Source organism: Neomonachus schauinslandi, chromosome 6, assembly GCF_002201575.2.
Source record: "Neomonachus schauinslandi chromosome 6, ASM220157v2, whole genome shotgun sequence".
In the NCBI taxonomy this organism is placed as follows: domain Eukaryota; kingdom Metazoa; phylum Chordata; class Mammalia; order Carnivora; family Phocidae; genus Neomonachus; species Neomonachus schauinslandi.
The window spans coordinates 153,325,235-153,345,116 of NC_058408.1; the positions used below are offsets into that span (position 1 = coordinate 153,325,235).

A 19,882-nucleotide genomic window follows, 5' to 3' on the forward strand; every position below is an offset into this window, starting at 1 on the left:
CATGGCAGGTGAGGGGCCCGCGCGGGGCGGGGCGGGCGCCGGGTGGGGGTCCCGGGCGGGGGGTTGGACGCGGGGCGGGAGCGGGGCCCTGACGCGCCCGGTGTGTGTTCGCAGGCGCCGGAGGCGGCGGCTGCCCCGCGGGCGGCAACGACTTGCAGTGGTGCTTCTCGCAGGTCAAGGGGGCCATCGACGAGGACGTGGCCGAAGGTAAGGCCGCGCACCTGGCGCGGGGGCGGCCGGGGCTCCGTCGGCGCCCCTCCCCCACCCCCGGCCCCCGGCGACGCCCCCACTCCGGGCGGCGGGGCGGGCGCGGCGGTGTGGCCCCCGGCCGGGAGGCGGCCCCGCGGGGTCACACAAGGCAGCCAAGGTCACGGAGCCTCACGAGGAGCGTCCCGGCTCGTCCCAGCGCAGGGGGCGGCCGGCCGCGTCCGGTGGGGCTGCGGCGGGCCGGGCGGCCTGCACCGTTCTGGGGTTCTGGGCTTGCTCGCCGTTCTCTTCCCGCAGGGCTGGCTTCAAAGTTCCCGGGGTTTTGTTTCCCAGCTCCCCAGTCGTGACCTTCCAGGACGCGGGTGCGGGGTGTCAGGGCGGCGGGCGGGAGGCGCCGGGCGGTGTCCGGCCCCAGCCCGCGCGCGGCTGCCTGTCCGCTGAGTGTGAGCGGCTCGGAGGCTCGGCGGCTCGGCGTTTCGGTCGCAGCGGCACAGCGACCGTCCCCTGGGCGTCGTGCCGTTCGTCGCGGAGAGGTGCCGTCCCTGCCGGAACTACACCTTCCGTGCCCCAAGTAACGGGGACCCTGCCGGGGTTTGTCGCCTTTGCTGAACGTCGCTCCCCGCCCCTTCACCTCCCCCGGCAGCGTGACATCGGGAGATTTTCGGGCCCTGACACAAACCGCGCTCAGGTCACTAAGCACGTAAAACTGCACTTCAGGAAATTTGTAGGCACGTGTACGATTTGAGGTTTGAAAGCAGGTGGTTTTGTATAATGTAAATAATTGGTTTCTCCTACGTTTATCTAAGGCGTACTAGTGTGTTTTACGTGTGCTGAGTGGGCGACCGTTCAAGTTAACTGTTTTCACCGGGAGTAAAGCAAAACGTGCTCGTTCAGAGTTCGACGCCCAGCTCAGTTCCTGGTTTCCCTTTTCTAAAAAAGTTGTTGACGAACTGAATGAAGTAACGGTGAAATCTGACTGAAAGGGTGTGTTTTCAGTGGGATGTTGCACTTTGAAAATGGTGTTCTTCAAAAAATCTTCACAGAAATAATTTTGTGCACTCAATCAAACTGATTGGACCTTTTGCAGTTTTAAATCCCTACCTTACAATTTTGAATACATCTAAAAGTTTGGTGTTGCAGATTACCTTTTTTTGTAAGGTTTCCTTGTGGTCATCACTCAGGTATTTTTTGATTGTTGTGTGTGTTGAGCTTTCTCCTGTCTTCCACGTAGGCTTTGGCCTTGGTGCTCAATTGGGGCAGACGTCTTGATGACTCTTGTTTTTGTCACGGAGCTGTGGCAGTGTCTGCTGAATTGTGTAATTGCTGTAGAAGTCAGTGATAAAGGAAGCGGAATTGTTAGCAACTGGGGATTGTTGAGCAAGGAGAATAAAGAAGCTTGTGCCCAAACTCAACTGTGATGGAGAAATGTTGGGAGGAGATAATTAAGGTTGGGTAATTTGAAGGAGGTTCTCGTGCCCTGATGTGGGTACCCTTTATTTGTTGAGATCTGTGGCTTGTGATGTGTTTGTCCTGGTCTGCGCTCCACATGGAAGAGCTCCACTGGAACCCTGCGGGGTGGATGTCTTCCTGCTTCCCGCCACCACGACTGAGGCGCAGGCAGGGGCCCTGTCCCCACCTGAGTGAGGGCGGCTCCTGGCAGCAGGAGGCAGTTCAGGGCTCAGTGCTCGAGCAGTGCGTTCAGTGGACAGAGGCTTTTGATTTCTTGTTGTTTTTGAAACTGATAGTTTGGGGGACTCGAATCATAACTCCTGAAGGAAGTATGGTACTGTGTAAAATTTGATGGCTTTTTCTTTTCTAAGAGTGGGGTTTTGCTTAGGCACGGGCCAGGTCAGCATAGCACTGTCAGGGATTTCTCATCTCCTGCAGGTAGGAGTAGAGCTAGGCTCAGAGGGAAACTGGTAATTTTCCTGCTGGTGACAGGATGCAGGAGTGACGGTCACTGCTCCTTCCCCTGCGGCTAGCTGCTTGTGGCTGTAGTCATCACCCTCTGCAGGTGGAATAGGCGAACTTTGATGCCCAGAGAAGCAAGAGTCAAGAGTAAAAACTGGGGGGAGGCTTCCGAAAGGAAGTGAGAAATGGTTTGTTAGCTTATGCTCTAGGTAGTGAGCGCTGTGTGGAAGCTGTTAAGTATTCATGTAGATTTCCATGTGTGGTGCTCAGTCACCATTGCCCAGTCCCCAGGCCCTACGCCCTTTCCTTGGGCAACTTCCACTGGACAAATGCCTTTTGCAGATGCCACACGATATTACAGTCCTTTGCTAGTCTGTCTCCTCCAGCTTGAAGGCTGGCTGCCCCCCCCCCCCCAAAAAAAAAACCACCTTGTAGAGGACGCCGTCTGGGGTAGTTATAGCCAACAGACATTGAGTGCTCACTGTGCTCCTGATGTGCCTCTGTTACCTGGATCCATTAGTTCCGTCTTCACACAGGCCTAGGAGAATGGGCCTGTTCTTCCCAGTTCTAGATGCAGAAGTTGAGGCACCGAGGGCCGTTAAGTTGGTCAGCAGCCACTGTAACGGCAGAGCCAGGGTTTGAAGCCAGGCCGGCTGGCCCCAGACCCCATGCATGCTGAACTGCTTCAGGGACCGTCTGTGGCCAGTCCTGCTGCAGCCCTTGCTGGGGGATGTGGCTGCCAGCCTTGGGACAGCTCTTCTAAAGCTCACAGGAGCCCTCACTGGCCGGAATTGTAGGAGATGGCTTCTGACTTCTGAAAGCAAATGAAAATGAGATGCCTTGAGAGGAAGTACCTATCCCAGGGTTGGAAGGTTAGGAACAAGGGTTAAAACATGGCCACCAAAGAGCAGATGTCACAAAGACGATTTGATGGGAAGAGCCTGACACCCCCGCACACCCAGCAGACGATGCAGTAATTTTGCATGCGAGTTACTTCAGCATGATTGTACTTGCCTTCTTGCAGGGAAGCTTTGGGTCCTGCTGCCTTTGCACATTGATTGCTTTTCCAGAGAAACAGTGGGGAGGGCTGGAGAGGGCTTTGTAGCTATGACCTGGTTTTATAGCTTTCTGTGTAGCTTGATGGCCGCTGGTTCATCATCGGTAATTTCACGTGTCTTGACTTTATACTTGATGGTTTTGTTTTAATCTGTTTCTTAATCCATGATCTGGTCTGTAGTCTTGAATTGGACGTTAATCTTTTCCTAAAGAGATAAAACTAAAGGTTCATCTGTAACTCCAGCTTAAGTCTGGGCAGTTGTATAAATCCTATGGGTATCTCGGTGACGTGGTACGGCCTTTCTAAAGGGGTTTATGGAGATATATTATTAGAGGAAAACCTTGAAGTTGGGGAAGGGAAACAAAAATTAAGGGCACTTGGGTATCAATACCAGGAAGATACTGTGTTTCATGGGATGTGAGCTACATCTGATTTCAGAAATGTTAACATGTAGGAACCTGTGCTCCCTAGAATCAGTGAAATCCAGTATTTGTGAATGCAAAACTTTTCGATCATATTTATTATTTTTAGGGTATTGTGGGGTTTTTTTCCTGTACGTAGAAAATGATCATTCAGTATCTATCATTGGTTTTTTTTTTTTAAGTTGTGATGGGACACTGTGTCTGGTTATTTAAAGTATTCCTAATCTGATACATTGTCTGCATTCCATTGTAGGATTCCCATTTACTTAATATTTATATCTGTGCCATTGAAAAAGTCTTCCAGGAAAGCATCTTGTGGGGGAAAGCCATCAAACAAGAAAACGATCTAGTAACATTCTTGCTGTTTAATTTAGGTGAGAGCTTCATGGGGCGATTGTGTCATTAGGAAATCAGGTATGTGTGGTTTTCTTAAGATTAAGGCATTTCACATACTTAGGAGCACAGCTACATTGTAATGCTTCTGAAATCAGGCTGCATGTTCAAGAAGCTGGACTGATCTTAGTTATGTAATCAGATGTAAGTGTAAGATTTATGGTAATATTAAATCATACTCCTCAATTTTCTTTTTTATTCCTTGGTTTTAAAAGTCTTGTTTTGATGGGAGATTCTGGGTTTAGTTCATGTCTGCCATTTATCAGGTGTGAAGGCCCATTCTGAACCTCAGCTCACTTATCTAGAAATTATATCAAAAGATTTTTGTCAGGGGGCGCCTGGGTGGCTCAGCTGGTTGGGCGTCTGCCTTCAGCTCAGGTCGTGGTCCCAGAGTCCTGGGATCGAGTGCTGAGAGTTCCGAGTCGGGATCCCTGCTTAGTGGGGCGTCTGCTTCTCTCTCTCCCTCTGCCCCCCATGCTCACACTCTCTCTCTCAAACAAAGACATAAAATCTTTAAGAAAAAAAAAAAAGAAGATTTTTGTCAGGATTAAACACTCTGCAGTGCTTTTGTTTCCTGCAAAGTGTTGTTTGAGTGTTAGGTACGACTGTTAATTAATTCTCATGTATTTTAGGGTGTTTGGGTTTGGTTGTAGCTATATGTAGACCTAAAAATCACAGTTTCTTGGCTTTCCTGATTTCCCCCGTCTCTTCACTCACCCTAGATCCCTTCAATTAGGCCTAACCTCTTGGCTTTTCCATTATTACTCGGTGCTCCTTTCTTGCTTGTATTTCTTGCTCATACTCTGTGATCCTTGCTCATGTTTCTTTCCCGACTGAGAATATTCTTTGTTTCCTGCCTACCTTCCACACCCTACTTACTAGTCCTTTTCATGGTCCACTTTCTTTACGAATCACTGTTCAGCCACTCTTAACACCTCATGTTCTGTCTTAGAGTGTGACCTTTCTGTTTACTTAGCATATCGTAGTATTTAATCCTCGGCTTTATCCTCCTTGTTATTCCCCAGTTTAGCACATGGGTTAGGCTTGTCTCTTCAACTTGTTACTCAGGATATGGAAAGGCATTTGGTACAAATCCCAATTCAACCCTCTTACTAGCTTTGTGTTAACTTGACGGGTTACTTCCCTTGTGGTGTTTCTTCTGTACAACTGGGATACTATTCCCTGTGGCCGTTACAGGTTGTTAGGAAGGTTCCACATAAATGCAGGGAAAGCTCTGGCAAACAGGCACACACAGTAACTGATAGCTGGGAATGTTATCCTAGGAGATGCTCTCGCATAGAAGAGCTTACTCTGTGTTGCTCCCGGGAGCCAAGTGAAGAAAGCGAAGGGTGTTATGGGGACCGGCTTTCAGCTTAGTTCATCTGAAAGTTCACGACTGTGTCCTGAAGGGCAGCCGGTGTGGATGTTGGAATAGAGAAACCCCGTTCCTGTCTCCAGAAGCCCTCTCTTGAGACAGACAGGTCATCGCACCCTCCTGAGAACAGAGCAAGTAGAGCGAACTTGCTTGAAGTGTCCCAGACACAGACTTGGGTGGGGAGTGAAGGGGAGGAAATCAGGGTGTGGCAGGGGGAGAAAGGGAAGAGAAGAAGAATGTTCCAGATGGAGGAGGCTCCGAGAGGAGATTGGAGAGAGCATGGTGCATTCTGGGAAACCAGAGTGCTTGGCCGGCTTTCTGCAGAGAGGGGAGTGGCCGGCCGTGTTGAGGGGCTGAGTGGGAGGGCCAAAGAGTGCTGAGTAACAGCCTTGAGCACCATGCTGAGGACTTTGAATTGTATCTGGAAGTGATCTCCTGATCGGAAGCCTTTAGGATTCTAAGCAGAAAAGTGACATCAGCTTTACCTTTTTTAGGGAGGTCACTCTGGCCCTGGGAGAATGGTTGGTGAAGGGGGAAGAATGGAGGCCAATAGGAAGTTACTGCCTGAATAAAAGCTGGAAACGTGGGCTCACTCCAAGTCAGAGGTCTGCAGATTTTTTTTTGTAAAGGGCCAAATAGTAAATATTTTAGACTTTGCAGGCCAGGCTGTCTCTCTTGCAGCTACAGAGCTCAGCTCTGCCTGTGTAGCTGGAAAGCAGCCGCAGACCCCACAGAACCAAGGGGCGCGGCAGTGGGCCAGCATCCCTGTTAAAACAGCGGAGGCCGGGTTTCACCCTCAAGTTGTACTTTGCCAACCCCTGTGCTAAACCAGTGGTTCTCAGAGCCTTTGGTTGCAGGAGGATCAGAGAGCTTTGGTTTGTATGGGTTATATCTGTCAGTATTTACTGTATTTGAATTAAAACAGAAGAACTTAAAACATTATTTCATTTTAAAATAATAATGAGTCTGTTGCGTGTGAACATAACATCTTTAATGAAAAACAACTTTCCCAAAACAAACAAAAGATTTAGTGAGAAGACTGGCATTGTTTTACATTTTGGAAACCCTTAAGTATAGGGGTTAATAGAAGACAGCTGGATTTTCAGATGCTCTGCTTCTGCGTTCCGTGTGTTGAAATTGTTTTATTGAAATATATGAAGAAAATTTGACCTCACACTTGTATGTAGTTAGAGTAAGAATGAGTTAATAGCCTTTTCATAAAATTCTGGATCTTCTTTAACACTACTGCAAAACTGAGCACGTGGTGGTTTCTTCAAGTTCAGTTATGCTTTAGAACCTGAAACTGTCATTGAACTTTTATTCCCTGTTATGTTAAAATCCATTACTTCTGTCCTGTACTTTGAATGGATCTCTTGCTCATGTATGTGATTTGGTAACATCATACTTTGGTCATTTGGATCAAGTGTTCCAAATACTGGTACACTGGGTTATTCAGATCTTCAAAATGTTGGTACATTTCATTATAGAAGATCAAAGAAAATCACGTTTGTTAATGTCACAGCTGATTTCCTCAGAAAAGTCTTGAATCGGGAAGTAATAGAAATAGATACAAGTTTTCCAAAATTCAAATTTCCTCTTGAAAGTGTGGATATTAACATTGGCAACAAATGCTGTCAGTTATTTTCTGTGAAGTGAGAGGCTCCCTTTGTTCATTTTCAGGAAACTTCTCTGCCAGATACCCAAGTCTGAATAACCATAGTTGGTGAGTTGTTCTTTCATGTAAAAATGGCATTCCATGGGAAGAGTGACTAGTTCAGCTTGCAATACAAACAACTATGCATGTGCTTTTCCTTGAGACAGTCCCTGTACTTGGAGGTGGAGCAGACGTGATGTATGCATAGTGACCATTTTACCACAAAGATATTAAAGAAACTCATACCAAAGGATTGGGATTGAGTAAAATTAATGAGTTTGACTGTTTATCAGGACAGCCCTAGGTGAGACTGGCTTGCTTGCTTTCGTGCCTGTGCGTGCGCGAGCGTGTGTGCAAGTGCGTGTGCACGCTCCGCTGCCCAGTCGTGCTGTAAGCGAAGGTGCCACCAGTTTCCACCACCCTTGCTTTTGTTCATCCGTGCAGATGGCAACACGTTAGTAGGAAGATAATTTTGATCTCAGGGACCTCTGGAAGGTTCCTGGGGGCCCCCAGGGGTCCACAGACAACACTTTGAGAACTGCTGCTTTACAGTGAGCTCTAAGCAGTAGGAATAAAAGATAGGGCAGATTTCAAGATGAGCTGTCCTTTCTCATCTTTACTGGATTTTATTGTTTTTGTCACTATGAAAGCAGAGCATTCAATATTTAAAGAAAAATTAAATGATATGGATGTATAAAGAGTAAAAGTGAAATGTCCTCTTCACTGCCGTCCAGGAATCCTCCCCAGAGGTAACTACTCTTAACTGTTGTGTGTGCATTTTTAGACCACTTCCTATGCATTTATTCGTTTCTATTTTAAAACTTAGTTTGTATGTAAGCAGTTTTTTTTTTTTGCCCAAAATGTGAATCCTGTTATAAACGTTGTTTTGCACCTTTTTTGCATCCCTAGTATGTAATTTAAGATTTTACAGTGACCCGGGCTTTCTGCTGATCTGTGTACATACCTGACCTCATCGACTGCGGCAGCCACGCCGTGAGATATAAGTGCTCCTCTTGCCTTTGTCTGGTAAATGAGAAAACTGACTCTCAGGAACATAAGTCACTTTGCCCAAGGTCACAGAGCTAGTGGGTGCTAGCGTCAGGATCCATCCAGTCCAGGTGTTCTGAGTCCAAAGCCCATACTTAAATAATTTTAACCATGCTGTCTTGTGGCATAGCTCTGTTTGGTCTCTTTTGATGGCTGCATATTGTTGCATTATACTAATTAGCTCATCTATTTAACTAGTCTCATTGGTGGTTTCCAGTTTTTGCTGTTACTAAAGATGCCACGGTAAATAGTCTAGTCGCCCACCTGCCCATTCGGGAATTTCTGTGGCTAGATTCCTAGGAATGGACACACTGGCAAATCTTGATGCTGCCAAATTGCCCTCCCAAAGACGATGCCAACTTAAACCTTCCCCAGGAGTTCTCTTTACCCCATTCACTGACTGAGAACATCAGGCTTTTTCATGTTAGCTGTCTTCACGGCAAATCTAATGCTGTAATTTGTGTTTCCTCACCAGTTAGCAACAGAGACTTTTTATTGACGATTTGTTTCTTCTGTGAATTGTTAGATCACATCATTTCTCTGGTTTTCGCCTGAGCTTTTTGAAAATCAATTTTTAAATTTTTTTTTTTTAAGTTTTTTTTTTTATTTGCGAGAGAGAGAATGAGAGACAGAGCATGAGAAGGAGGAGGGTCAGAGGGAGAAGCAGACTCCCTGCTGAGCAGGGAGCCTGATGTGGGACTCGATCTCAGGACTCCAGGATCATGACCTGAGCTGAAGGCAGTCGCTTAACCAACTGAGCCACCCAGGCACCCTGAAAATCAATTTTTAAAAGCTCTTTATACATTATGAATAGTAACCTCTAAATATTTTTTACTATAAACCTTGAATTTTAATTCTTCTGCCCCCTAGTTCATATGCTCTCCTACCCAGAGTTCAGTTAAGTCTGCTAAACATGGATCTTTTACAAGGGGATTTTTTGTTGCTATTGCTGCTGTTGGAAATTAAGGAAAGTCAGATCTGTGTGTGGGTCAGTAGCGGTTTAGACTGCGAATGGTAAGTGGGACAAGAAGGGTGGCTCATAAATTGAACATAAATAGAAGCTGGAGTTCAGAGCTCAGAGGCGGGGACCAACCCTGAAAACAGAAATCCTGGACAGGGCTTTGGGCTCAGAGCGTGGAACAGACTGTGGCCTGCTTGATCTCCATCTGTCAGAAAACCACAACTAAAATAGGGATGCAGGTGTGTGAATGCACAAAACACGTTTGTCTTTCTTTTTTTTAATATTTTATTTATTTGACAGAGAGAGATATAGTGAGAGAGGGAACACAAGCAGAGGGACTGGTAGAAGGAGAAGCACGCTTCCCACGGAGCAGGGAGCCCGATGTGGGGATCCTGGGATCATGACCTGAGCCGAAGGCAGACGCTTAACGACTGAGCCACCCAGGCACCCCACGTTTGCACAATACCGAGCACAATGTTGGCCCACAGGACATGTTTTAATAAATTGTGAGTTCTCAGTGAGTCCTCGTCCTTGCCCCAAAGGTAGCAAGTTCCCAGATGATAATTAGGAAATTTGGGGTGAAAAAAGCAGATGAGAGGTCTTCATCTTTAACCTTATCTATAGGCATGTAATTCATTTTTAAAAAGGATAAGTGAAAGAGTTAATATAAATCATCAAAGAAATGGTATTGAGCAAAGAAATTTTAAAGTAGTGGTGAGGTTTTACTTTTGTTTGACATTTCTGGAAAGAGTATGCTCATTTTTTGGAGGGCAGTTTAGCATATGTGTCTGTTAAACTTTTTTTTTTAAAGATTTTTAATTTATATATTTGACAGAGACACAGCGAGAGAGGGAACACAAGCAGGGGGAGTGGGAGAGGGAGAAGCAGGCTTCCCGTGGAGCAGGGAGCCCAATGCGGGGCTCGATCCCAGGACCCTGGGATCATGACCTGAGCCGAAGGCAGATGCCTAACGACTGAGCCACCCAGGCGCCCCTGTGACTGTTAAACTTAAAGCCAGGTTGCAACCCCATGATTCCACCTGCAGGAACCCTGCAGGAGCATGCCAGCACTGCAGGATCATGTGTTTACAGAGTTGTGCACTGTGCAGCAAGCAGACATCCGGAAAAACTGAAATGCCCAAAAGTGGTGAAGTGATTAAAAGCATTATGGTAATAAATGAATGAATGAATAAAAGCATTATGGTATGCCCATATTGTGCATTAAAGGGGTCCATACCTGTCGGAAAGCAATCTGTGACATGAGGTTAAAAACAGCAGCTTGGGGCACCTGGGTGGCTCAGTTGGTTAAGCAGCTACCTTCGGCTCAGGTCATAATCCTGGAGTCCCAGGATTGAGTCCTGCATTGGGCTCCCTGCTCAGCAGGGAGTCTACTTCGCCCTCTGATCCTACCCCCTCTCTTGCGCGCGCTCTCTCTCTCTCTCAGATAAACAAATTCTTTAAAAAAAAAAAACAACAGCTTGCAGAACAGCATTCCCCTGTAAAACGGAGCGTGGTTGTAAATGCATAGTGTGAAGGTGCCCTGCCCAGTGGTTCACAGTGGGGGCCTGTGGAGAGCCGGGGCTCACATTTACACGGACGAAGGATGTCTGCTTTTATGCCGTATGCTTCTGTATTGTTACATGTTTCACACCAAGGATGCATTGTGTTTTGTAATGATAAGGAGAAAAGGGTCCCTAAGAAAAGGAAAAGACTAGCTCTTTAAGAATGAACCCAGGAGAGTTCCCCTTGCTGCTCATGAGCACCTGCTGTTTGGGCTGGTCTCACTGTGTGCGAAAACTCCCTGAACACTGTCGCTGACTTTTCATGTTTCTGCTCCCGGCATCTCGAATGGCAAAATAGATATCCATAAAAGCACACCCTTTAAAAAGCACTGGTATCATTAACTAGATTTAAAACAAAGCCAAACAATAACCTAGCTAATAATTATTGAAAGGTTGGGGGGGCTTCAGTGCCTTTTGTGCGTCCCAGTGCATTCGTAAGTACACCTGACTTCATAAAGCGGCGGGGGCTACGTCCAGCTTTGTTTCTGCTGTTCACAGTAAGCCATCTACCTGCATGTTTTAAAGAAATGTTATGATGTCATTGTTTTCAGGATACACCTTACATGTAGGAGAAGTATTTTAAATCTGCAGACTGTTTGCCACCTCATATTTTGATAAACTCTGTAAGTTACCTTTAAACAAAATAACCTACATACATATTATTAACTTGATACAATAATAATATGTAGTCATGCTTTCAATATCTGGTCTTATTTGCTTCAGATTTTTTTCTTTTTTTAAAAATTTTATTATGTTATGTTAATCACCATACATTACATCATTAGTTTTTGATGTAGTGTTCCATGATTTCTTTGTGTGTAGCACCCAGTGCTCCATTCAGTACGTGCCCTCCTTAATACCCATCACCAGGCTAACCCATCCCCCCACCCCCTCCCCTCTAGAACCCTCATTTTGTTTCTCAGAGTCCATAGTCTCTCATGGTTCATCTCCCCCTCCGATTTTCCCCCCTTCATTTTTCCCTTCCTATTATCTTTTTTTTTTAACATATAATGTATTTTTTGTTACAGAGGTACAGGTCTGTGATTCACCAGTCTTACACAATTCACAGCGCTCACCATAGCACATACCCTTCCCAATGTCTTATCACCCAGCCACCCCATCCCTCCCACCCCCCACCACTCCAGAAACCCTAAGTTTGTTTCCTGAGATTAAGAATTCCTCATATCAGTGAGATCATATGATACATGTCTTTCTCTGATTGACTTACTTCACTTAGCATAATATCCTCTGGTTCCATCCACAGCATTGCAAATGGCAAGATTTTGTTTTTTGTGGGGTTTTTTTGGTGGTTGCATAATATTCCATTGCATATATATACACCACATCTTCTTTATCCATTCATCTGTTGACGGACATCTTGGCTGTTTCCATAGTTTGGCTATTGTGGACATTGCTGCTATAAACATTGGGGTGCACGTACCCCTTCAGATCCCTACATTTGTATCTTTGGGGTAAATACCCAGTAGTGCAATTGCTGGGTCATATGGTAGCTCTATTTTCAACTTTTTGAGGAACCTCCATACTGTTCTCCAGAGTGGCTGCACCAGCTTGCATTCCCACCAACAGTGTAGGAGGGTTCCCCTTTCTCCACATCCTTGCCAACATTTGTTGTTTCCTGACTTGTTAATTTTAGCCATTCTGACTGGTGTGAGATGGTATCTCATTGAGGTTTTGATTTGGATTTCCCTGATGCCGTGTGATGTTGAGCACTTTTTCATGTGTCTGTTGGCCATTTGGATGTCTTCTTTGGAAAAATGTCTTTTCATGTCTTCTGCCCATTTCTTGATTGGATTATTTGTTCTTTGGGTGTTGAGTTTGATAACTTCTTTATAGATTTGGATAACAGCCCTTTATCTGATATGTCATTTGCAAATATCTTCTCCCATCTTGTCGGTTGTCTTTTGGTTTTGTTGACTGTTTCTTTTGCTGTGCAAAAGCTTCTTTCTTGATGAGGTCCCAATAGTTCATTTTTGCCCTTGCTTCCCTTGCCTTTGGCGATGTTTCTAGGAAGAAGGTGCTGTGGCTGAGGTCGTAGAGTTTGCTGCCTGTGTTCTCCTTTAGGATTTTGATGGACTCCTGTCTTACATTGAGGTCTTTCATCCATTTGGAGTCCATTTTTGTGTGTGGTGTAAGGAAATGGTCCAGTTTCATTCTTCTGCATGTGGCTGTCCAATTTTCCCAACACCATTTGTTGAAGAGACTGTCTTGTTTCCATTGGACATTCTTTCCTGCTTTGTTGAAGATTAGTTGACCATAGAGTTGAGGGTCCATTTCTGGGCTCTCTGTTCTGTTCCATTGATCTATGTGTCTGTTTTTGTGCCAGTACCATACTGTCTTGATGATGACAGCTTTGTAATAGAGCTGGAAGTCCAGAATTGTGATGCCTCCAGCTTTGCTTTTCTTTTTCAACATTCCTCTGGCTACTCAGGGTCTTTTCTAGTTCCATACAAATTTTAGGATTATTCGTTCCATTTATTTGAAAAAAGTGGATGGTATTTTGATGGGGATTACATTGAATGTGTAGATGGCTCTAGGTAGCATTGACATCTTCACAATATTTGTCTTTCCAATTCATGAGCTTGGAACGTTTTTCCATTTCTTTGTGTCTTCCTCAATTTGTCTCATGGGCATTTTAAAGTTTTCTGAGTACAGATCCTTTGCCTCTTTGGTTAGATTTATTCCTAGGTATCTTATGGTTTTGGGTGCAATTGTAAATGGGATCGACTCCTTAATTTCTCTTTCTTTTGTCTTGTTGTTGGTGTATAGGAATGCCACTGATTTCTGTGCATTGATTTTATATCCTGCCACTTTACTGAATTCCTGTATGAGTTCTGGCAGTTTTGGGGTGGAGTCTTTTGGGTTTTCCACATAAAGTATCATATCATCCGCAAAGAGTGAGAGTTTGACTTCTTTGCCGATTCAGATGCCTTTTATTTCTTTTTGTTGTCTGATTGCTGTGGCTAGGACTTCTAATACTATGTTGAATAGCAGTGGTGATAGTGGACATCCCTGCCATGTTCCTGACCTTAGGCAAAAAGCTCTCAGTTTTTCCCCATTGAGAATGATATTCGCTGTGGGTTTTTCATAGATGGCTTTTATGATATTGAGGTATGTACCCTCTATCCCTACACTCTGAAGAGTTTAAATCAAGAAAGGATGCTGTACTTTGTCAAAATGCTTTTTCTTCATCTATTGAGAGGATCATATGGTTCTTGTTCTTTCTTTTATTAATGTTATCAGTCACATTAAATTATCAGTCACATTGATTGATTTGCAGATGTTGAACCAACCTCGCAGCCCAGGAATAAATCCGACTTGGTCGTGGTGAATAATCCTTTTAATGTACTGTTGGATCCTATTGGCTAGTATTTTGGTGAGAATCTTTGCATTCATGTTTATCAGGGATATTGGTCTGTAATTCTCCTTTTTGATGGGGTCTTTGATATTGGGATCAAGGTAATGCTGGTGGCCTCATAAAATGAGTTTGGAAGTTTTTCTTCCATTTCTATTTTTTGGAACAGTTTCAGAAGAATAGGTATTAATTCTTCTTTAAATGTTTGGTAGAATTCCCCCTGGGAAGCCATCTGGCCCGGGGCTCTTGTTTGTTGGAAGATTTTTTTGTTTTGTTTTTTAATTGGGAGATTTTTGATTGCTGCTTCAATTTCCTTAGTGGCCATAGGTCTGTTCAGGTTTTCTATTTCTTCCTGGTTCAGTTTTGGTAGTTGATACATCTCTAGGAATGCATCCATTTCTTCCAGATTGTCTAATTTGCTGGCATATAGTTGCTCATAATATGTTCTTATAATTGTTTGTATTTCTTTGGTGTTGGTTGTTCTCTCTCCTCTTTCATTCATGATTTTATTTATTTGGGTCCTTTCTCTTTTCTTTTTGATAAGTCTGGCCAGGGGTTTATCAGTCTTACTAATTCTTTCAAAGAACCAGCTCCTAGTTTCGTTGATCTGTTCTACTGTTCTTTTAGTTTCTATTTCATTGATTTCTGCTCTGATCTTTATTTCTCTTCTCCACTGGGTTTAGGCTTTATTTGCTGTTCTTTCTCCAGCTCCTTTAGGTGTAGGGTTAGGTTGTGTACTTGAGACCTTTCTTGTTTCTTGAGAAAGGCTTGTATTGCTATATACTTTCCTCTTAGGACCGCCTTTGCTGCATCCCAAAGATTTTGAACAGTTGTGTTTTCATTTTCATTTGTTTCCATGGATTTTTTTAATTCTTCTTTAATTTCCTGGTTGACCCATTCATTCTTCAGCAGGATGCTCTTTAGCCTCCATGTATTTGAGTTCTTTCCGACTTTCCTCTTGTGATTGAGTTCTAGTTTCAAAGCATTGTGGTCGGAAAATATGCAGGAAATGATCCCAGTCTTTTGGTACCGGTTGAGACCTGATTTGTGACCTAGAATGTGATCTATTCTGGAGAATGTTCCATGGGGACTAGAGAAGAATGTGTATTCCATTGCTTTGGGATGGAGTGTTCTGAATATATCTGTGAAGTCCATTTAGTCCAGTGTGTCATTTAAAGTCTTTATTTCCTTGTTGATCTTTTGCTTAGATGATCTGTCCCTTTTAGTGAGGGGGTTGTTAAAGTCCCCTACTATTACTGTATTGTTGTCGATGTGTTTCTTCGATTTTGTTATTAATTGGCTTATATAATTGGCTGCTCCCATGTTAGGGGCATAGATATTTACAATTGTTAGATCTTCCTGTTGGATAGACCCTTTAAGTATGATATAGTGTCCTTCCTCATCTCTTATTATAGTCTTTGGTTTAAAATCTAATTTGTCTGATATAAGGATTGCCACCCCAGCTTTCTTTTGGTGTCCATTTTAAGTGGTTTTCCACCCCCTCACTTTCAATCTGGGGCTGTCTTTGGGTCGAAAATGAGTCTCTTGCAGACAGCATATCGATGGGTCTTGTTTTTTTTATCCAGTCTGATACCCTGTGTCTTTTGATTGGGGCATTGAGCCCATTTACATTCAGGGTAACTATTGAAAGATAGGAATTTAGTGCCATTGTATTGCCTGTACGGTGACTGTTACTGTATGTTGTCTATGTTACTTGTAGGCTCTGTCTTTGCTTAGAGGACCTCTTTCAATATTTCTTGTAGGGCTGGTTTCGTGTTTGCAAATTCCTTTAGTTTTTGTTTGTCTTGGAAGCTTTTTATCTCTCCTTCAATTTTCAGTGACAGCCTAGCTGGATATAGTATTCTTGGCTGCATACTTTTCTCGTTTAGTGCTCTAAATATATCATGCCAGTCCTTTCTGGCCTGCCAGATCTCTGTGGATAGGTCTGTTGCCAGTCTAACGTTTCTACCATTGTAGGTTACATATCTCTTCTCCCGAGCTGCTTTCAGGATTTTCTCTTTGTCTCTGAGGACTCGTAAGTTTTACTACTAGATGTCGGGGTGTTGACTTATTTTTACTGATTTTGAGAGGGGTTCTCTGTGCCTCCTGGATTTTGATGCCTGTTTCCTTCCCCAAATTAGGGAAGTTCTCTGCTATAATTTGCTCTAATATACCTTCTGCCCCCCTCTCTCTCTTTTTCTTCTGGGATCCCAATTATTCTAATGTTGTTTCGTCTTATGGTATCGCTTATCTCTCGAATTCTGCCCTGGTGATCCAGTAGTTGTTTATCTTTCTTTTTCTCAGCTTCTTTATTCTCCATCATTTGGTCTTCTATATCACTAATTCTCTCTTCTGCCTCATTTATCCTAGCAGTTAGAGCCTCCATTTTTGATTGCACTTAATTAATAGCCTTTTTGATTTTGACTTGGTTAGATTTTAGTTCTTTTATTTTTCCAGAAAGGGTTTCTCTAATATTTTTCATGCTTTTTTCAAGCCCAGCTAGTATCTTCATAATTGTCATTCTGAACTCTAGTTCCGACATCTTCCTGATGTCCACATTAAGTAGGTCCCTGGCAGTCGGTACTACTGCCTCTTGTTCTTTTTTTCTGAGGTGATTTTTTTCCGTCTTGTCATTTTGTCCAGAGGACAATAGATGAATGAGAGAACAAAATGTTGACAGGGTTACAACGACCCCAGAAAAATATACACTAAACCAATCAGAAGAGACCTTCCAGAAAGTGGTCGCTTTTCTGTTCAGAGAGTTGGGGCTATTCTTTTCTTCGATCTCCTGTTGAGTTTGTAGGTGTTCAGAATGGTTTGATAACTAGCTGAATTCCTGGGACCAGACAGAATTTAGGTCTCCTACTCCTCCAACATCTTGCTCCTTCCTGCTTCAGATTTTTTTAAGAAGTAAAAGTTACAGGGGCGCTTGGGTGGCTCAGTCAGTTAAGCGTCTGTCTTCAACTCAGGTCATGATCCCAGGGTTCTGGGTTTGAGCCCAGCATTGGGCTCCCTGCACAGCGGGGAGCCTGCTTCTCCCTCTCCCTCTGCTGCTGCTCCCTCTGCTTATGCTCTCTGTCTCTCTTTCTCTCTGTCAAATAAATAAAATCTTAAAATAAAAAAAAGTAAAAGTTACAGTTCAAGTTGAAGTCCTTTTTGTTAACCCCCAAATCCATTGCTAGCTCCTCTCTCTGTTGCCCAGTGAACTGGGGAGACCCTGGGCCGTGGGGCCTCATCCTAGCCTGTCCCAAAGGAGTTTCCAGAGGTTCTTGGTCTTGTCCTGAGAAGGAATTCAAAGACAGACACAGCCCGGCAGACGGGGAGGAGAGCCACACACGCAGGAAAATCTATTAAAAGGAAAGCACACTTTGGAGAGCCAGGAGCTCTAGGGGGAGAGGGGGCTGTGTGACATGGGGGTCGGCTTTCTGTCTTTTTTGGACAGTTGTTAACAAGGGGGAGGAATACATGTCACTTGGGATAGGGATTTCTTGGAAGGAGGTTTGCACCTTTTCTTCCTTGTTTTCTTCCTTGTCAGAGGTCCCGTCCTGGCACCCACCATCTTGGGCCTGTCTGGTTTGATCCAGCTTCTTGTGGGGTCTTCCAAGACAGACCTCTGACCTTCCCTGTTGCTGACCTCTGGGTACCCCATTAGAACCTAACTACCTGCCTCATCCCCTTCCCTCACCAGCGGCAGCTTCTGCCATGAAATTGGCATCTAGACTATCCCCACTTACAAATTTGTACCAAAACCAGATGCACAGCTCACCGTTTACAGTGTTTCATCAAGCAAAGATGACTGTATCCACTTTACCCCCACTGTTGCTCCTGTTTGTCCAGCTCTCTCTTGTCAGACCTCAGTGATCTGATTGTTAGAGATCACATTTCTTAGGTTTTGACTTTATGGTACTAGAAAGGATGTGTCTGTCACTTTTTGAAGTCTTTGGAAATGTCAGAGATAGTCCTGGTAGGAGTAGTAGTTACCAAAAATATTTTTTTTTAAGATTTATGTATTTATTAGGGAGAGAGCGAGCAGGAGGAGGGGCAGAGGCAGAGAGAGAAGCAGGCTCCCTACTAAGCAGAGCCCTATGTGGGGCTCAATCCCAGGACCCCAGGATCCCAGGATCATGACCTGAGCTGAAGGCAGATGCTTAACTGACTGAGGCACCCAGGCGCTCCTACCAAAAACATTCTTTTGCCACAGAGCCCGGTTAAGTTCAGGTAGTAATTGTAATCACAACTGGAAATTTGAGAGAACAAGAAAGTTTTAACCATTCTCAGTTTACTTAATGTTCACAGAGGAACAGTGGAATTCAGTGGCAAAAGGAAGAATTGACTTGAGTTATAAAATTAACCACTTAGGACTTTCTGTGTACTATTTAATACCGTTCAGGATAAAGTGTGTCAATAGGTAAAGTGGTAATCATATAAATTGTTGCTTTAGAAATCCATTGACTCTTACCTTTGGGGTTGGTGGCCATGAGGGCCTGTGGTATCCTGGTGGAGGAGCCAGCTGCCTTGGAGAGAGTACATGCCACTGCCTTGAGAACTGGCCCCTGGGGTTGCATCTTTTCATGTCATTTGACCTACAGAAAAATACAGAACACTCAGGCTAACGTTGATTTGGACCTTGTTTTTTGAGGACTGGGTTTTTGGGTTTTGGTTTTTTAGATTTGATTTATTTGAGAGAGAGAGCATGAGCAGGGTTGGGGGGGGTAGCAGAGGGAGAAGCAGACTCCCAGCCCAGCAGGGAGCCAGATGCAGGACCCTGGGATCATGACCTGAGCCAAAGGCAGACGCTTAACTGACTGAGCCACCCAAGCACCCTGAGGACTGGGATTTTTTTTTAATTGGAATCTGTATTAGATTCCTATGTTATATTCTAAGCTTATTTTTATTTAATTCTTTTGTAAAGATGGGGACAGATAGAGGGAGAGGGAATCTTAAGCAGGCTCCATGCCCAGTGCGGAGCCTGACGAAGGCCTTGATATCACCCACCCTGAGACCATGACTTGAGCCAAAATCAGGGGTCAGATGCTTAACCAGCTGAGTCACCCAGGTGCCCCCCTAAGTTTATTTATTTTAATGCCCATCACCTGCTTCACTCATTCCCCCACCAACCCACCCACTTCCCCACCTCCCCACCTCCCCTCCGGTAACCATCAGTTCTCTATAGTTAAGAGTCTGTTTCTTCTGTTTGCCTCTCTCTGTTTTTCCTTTCCTGGTTTGTTTTGTTTCTTAAAGTCCATGTATGAGTGAGATTATATGGTATTTGTCTTTCTCTGACTGACTTATTTTGCTTAACATAATACTCTCTACCTCCATCCATGTTATTGCAAATGGCAAGATTTCATTCTTTTTGGTGGCTGAGTAATATTCCATTGTATATATAGACTACCTCTTCTTTTTTTTGTTTTTTTGTGTTTTGTGTTTTTTTTGTTTTTTTGTTTTGTTTTTGTTTTTTTGTTGTTTTTTGTTTTGTTTTGTTTTGAAATAGACTACCTCTTCTTTATCCATTCATCAGTCAGTGGACACTTTGGCTATTTCAGATAATGCTGCTATAAACATCGGGGTGCATGTATCCCCTTTAAATTAGTGTTTTTGCATTTTGGGGTAAGTACCCGGTAGTGCAATTACTGGACAGTAGGGTAGCTCTATTTTTTTTTTTTATTCTTATGTTAATCCCCATACATTACATCATTAGTTTTAGATGAAGTGTTCCATGATTCATTGTTTCTGCATAACACCCAGTGCTCCATGCAGAACGTGCCCTCCTCAGTACCCACCACCAGGCTAACCCATCCTCCCACCCCCCTCCCCTCTAGAACCCTGTTTGTTTTTCAGAGTCCATCGTCTCTCATGGTTCGTCTACCCCTCCGATTTCCCCCGCTTCATTCCTCCCCTCCCGCTACCTTCTTCTTCTT

General features: G+C 44.2%; 1 protein-coding gene across 2 annotated transcripts in view; it reads left to right on the plus strand.

The window, feature by feature from the left end:
• Positions 1-164: 164 nt before the first annotated feature.
• PPP2R2D (protein phosphatase 2 regulatory subunit Bdelta) overlaps positions 165-19,882 on the plus strand; it is a 63,077-nt gene continuing 43,359 nt past the window's right edge. The window contains exons 1-2 of one of the 2 annotated variants that reach the window (XM_021703756.1): positions 169-207; positions 7,046-7,088. The gene's annotated coding sequence lies outside the window, so the exon portion shown is untranslated. Of the gene's footprint in view, positions 208-7,045; positions 7,089-19,882 lie in introns of both variants that reach the window. The other variant, XM_021703757.1, reaches the window with a different exon arrangement.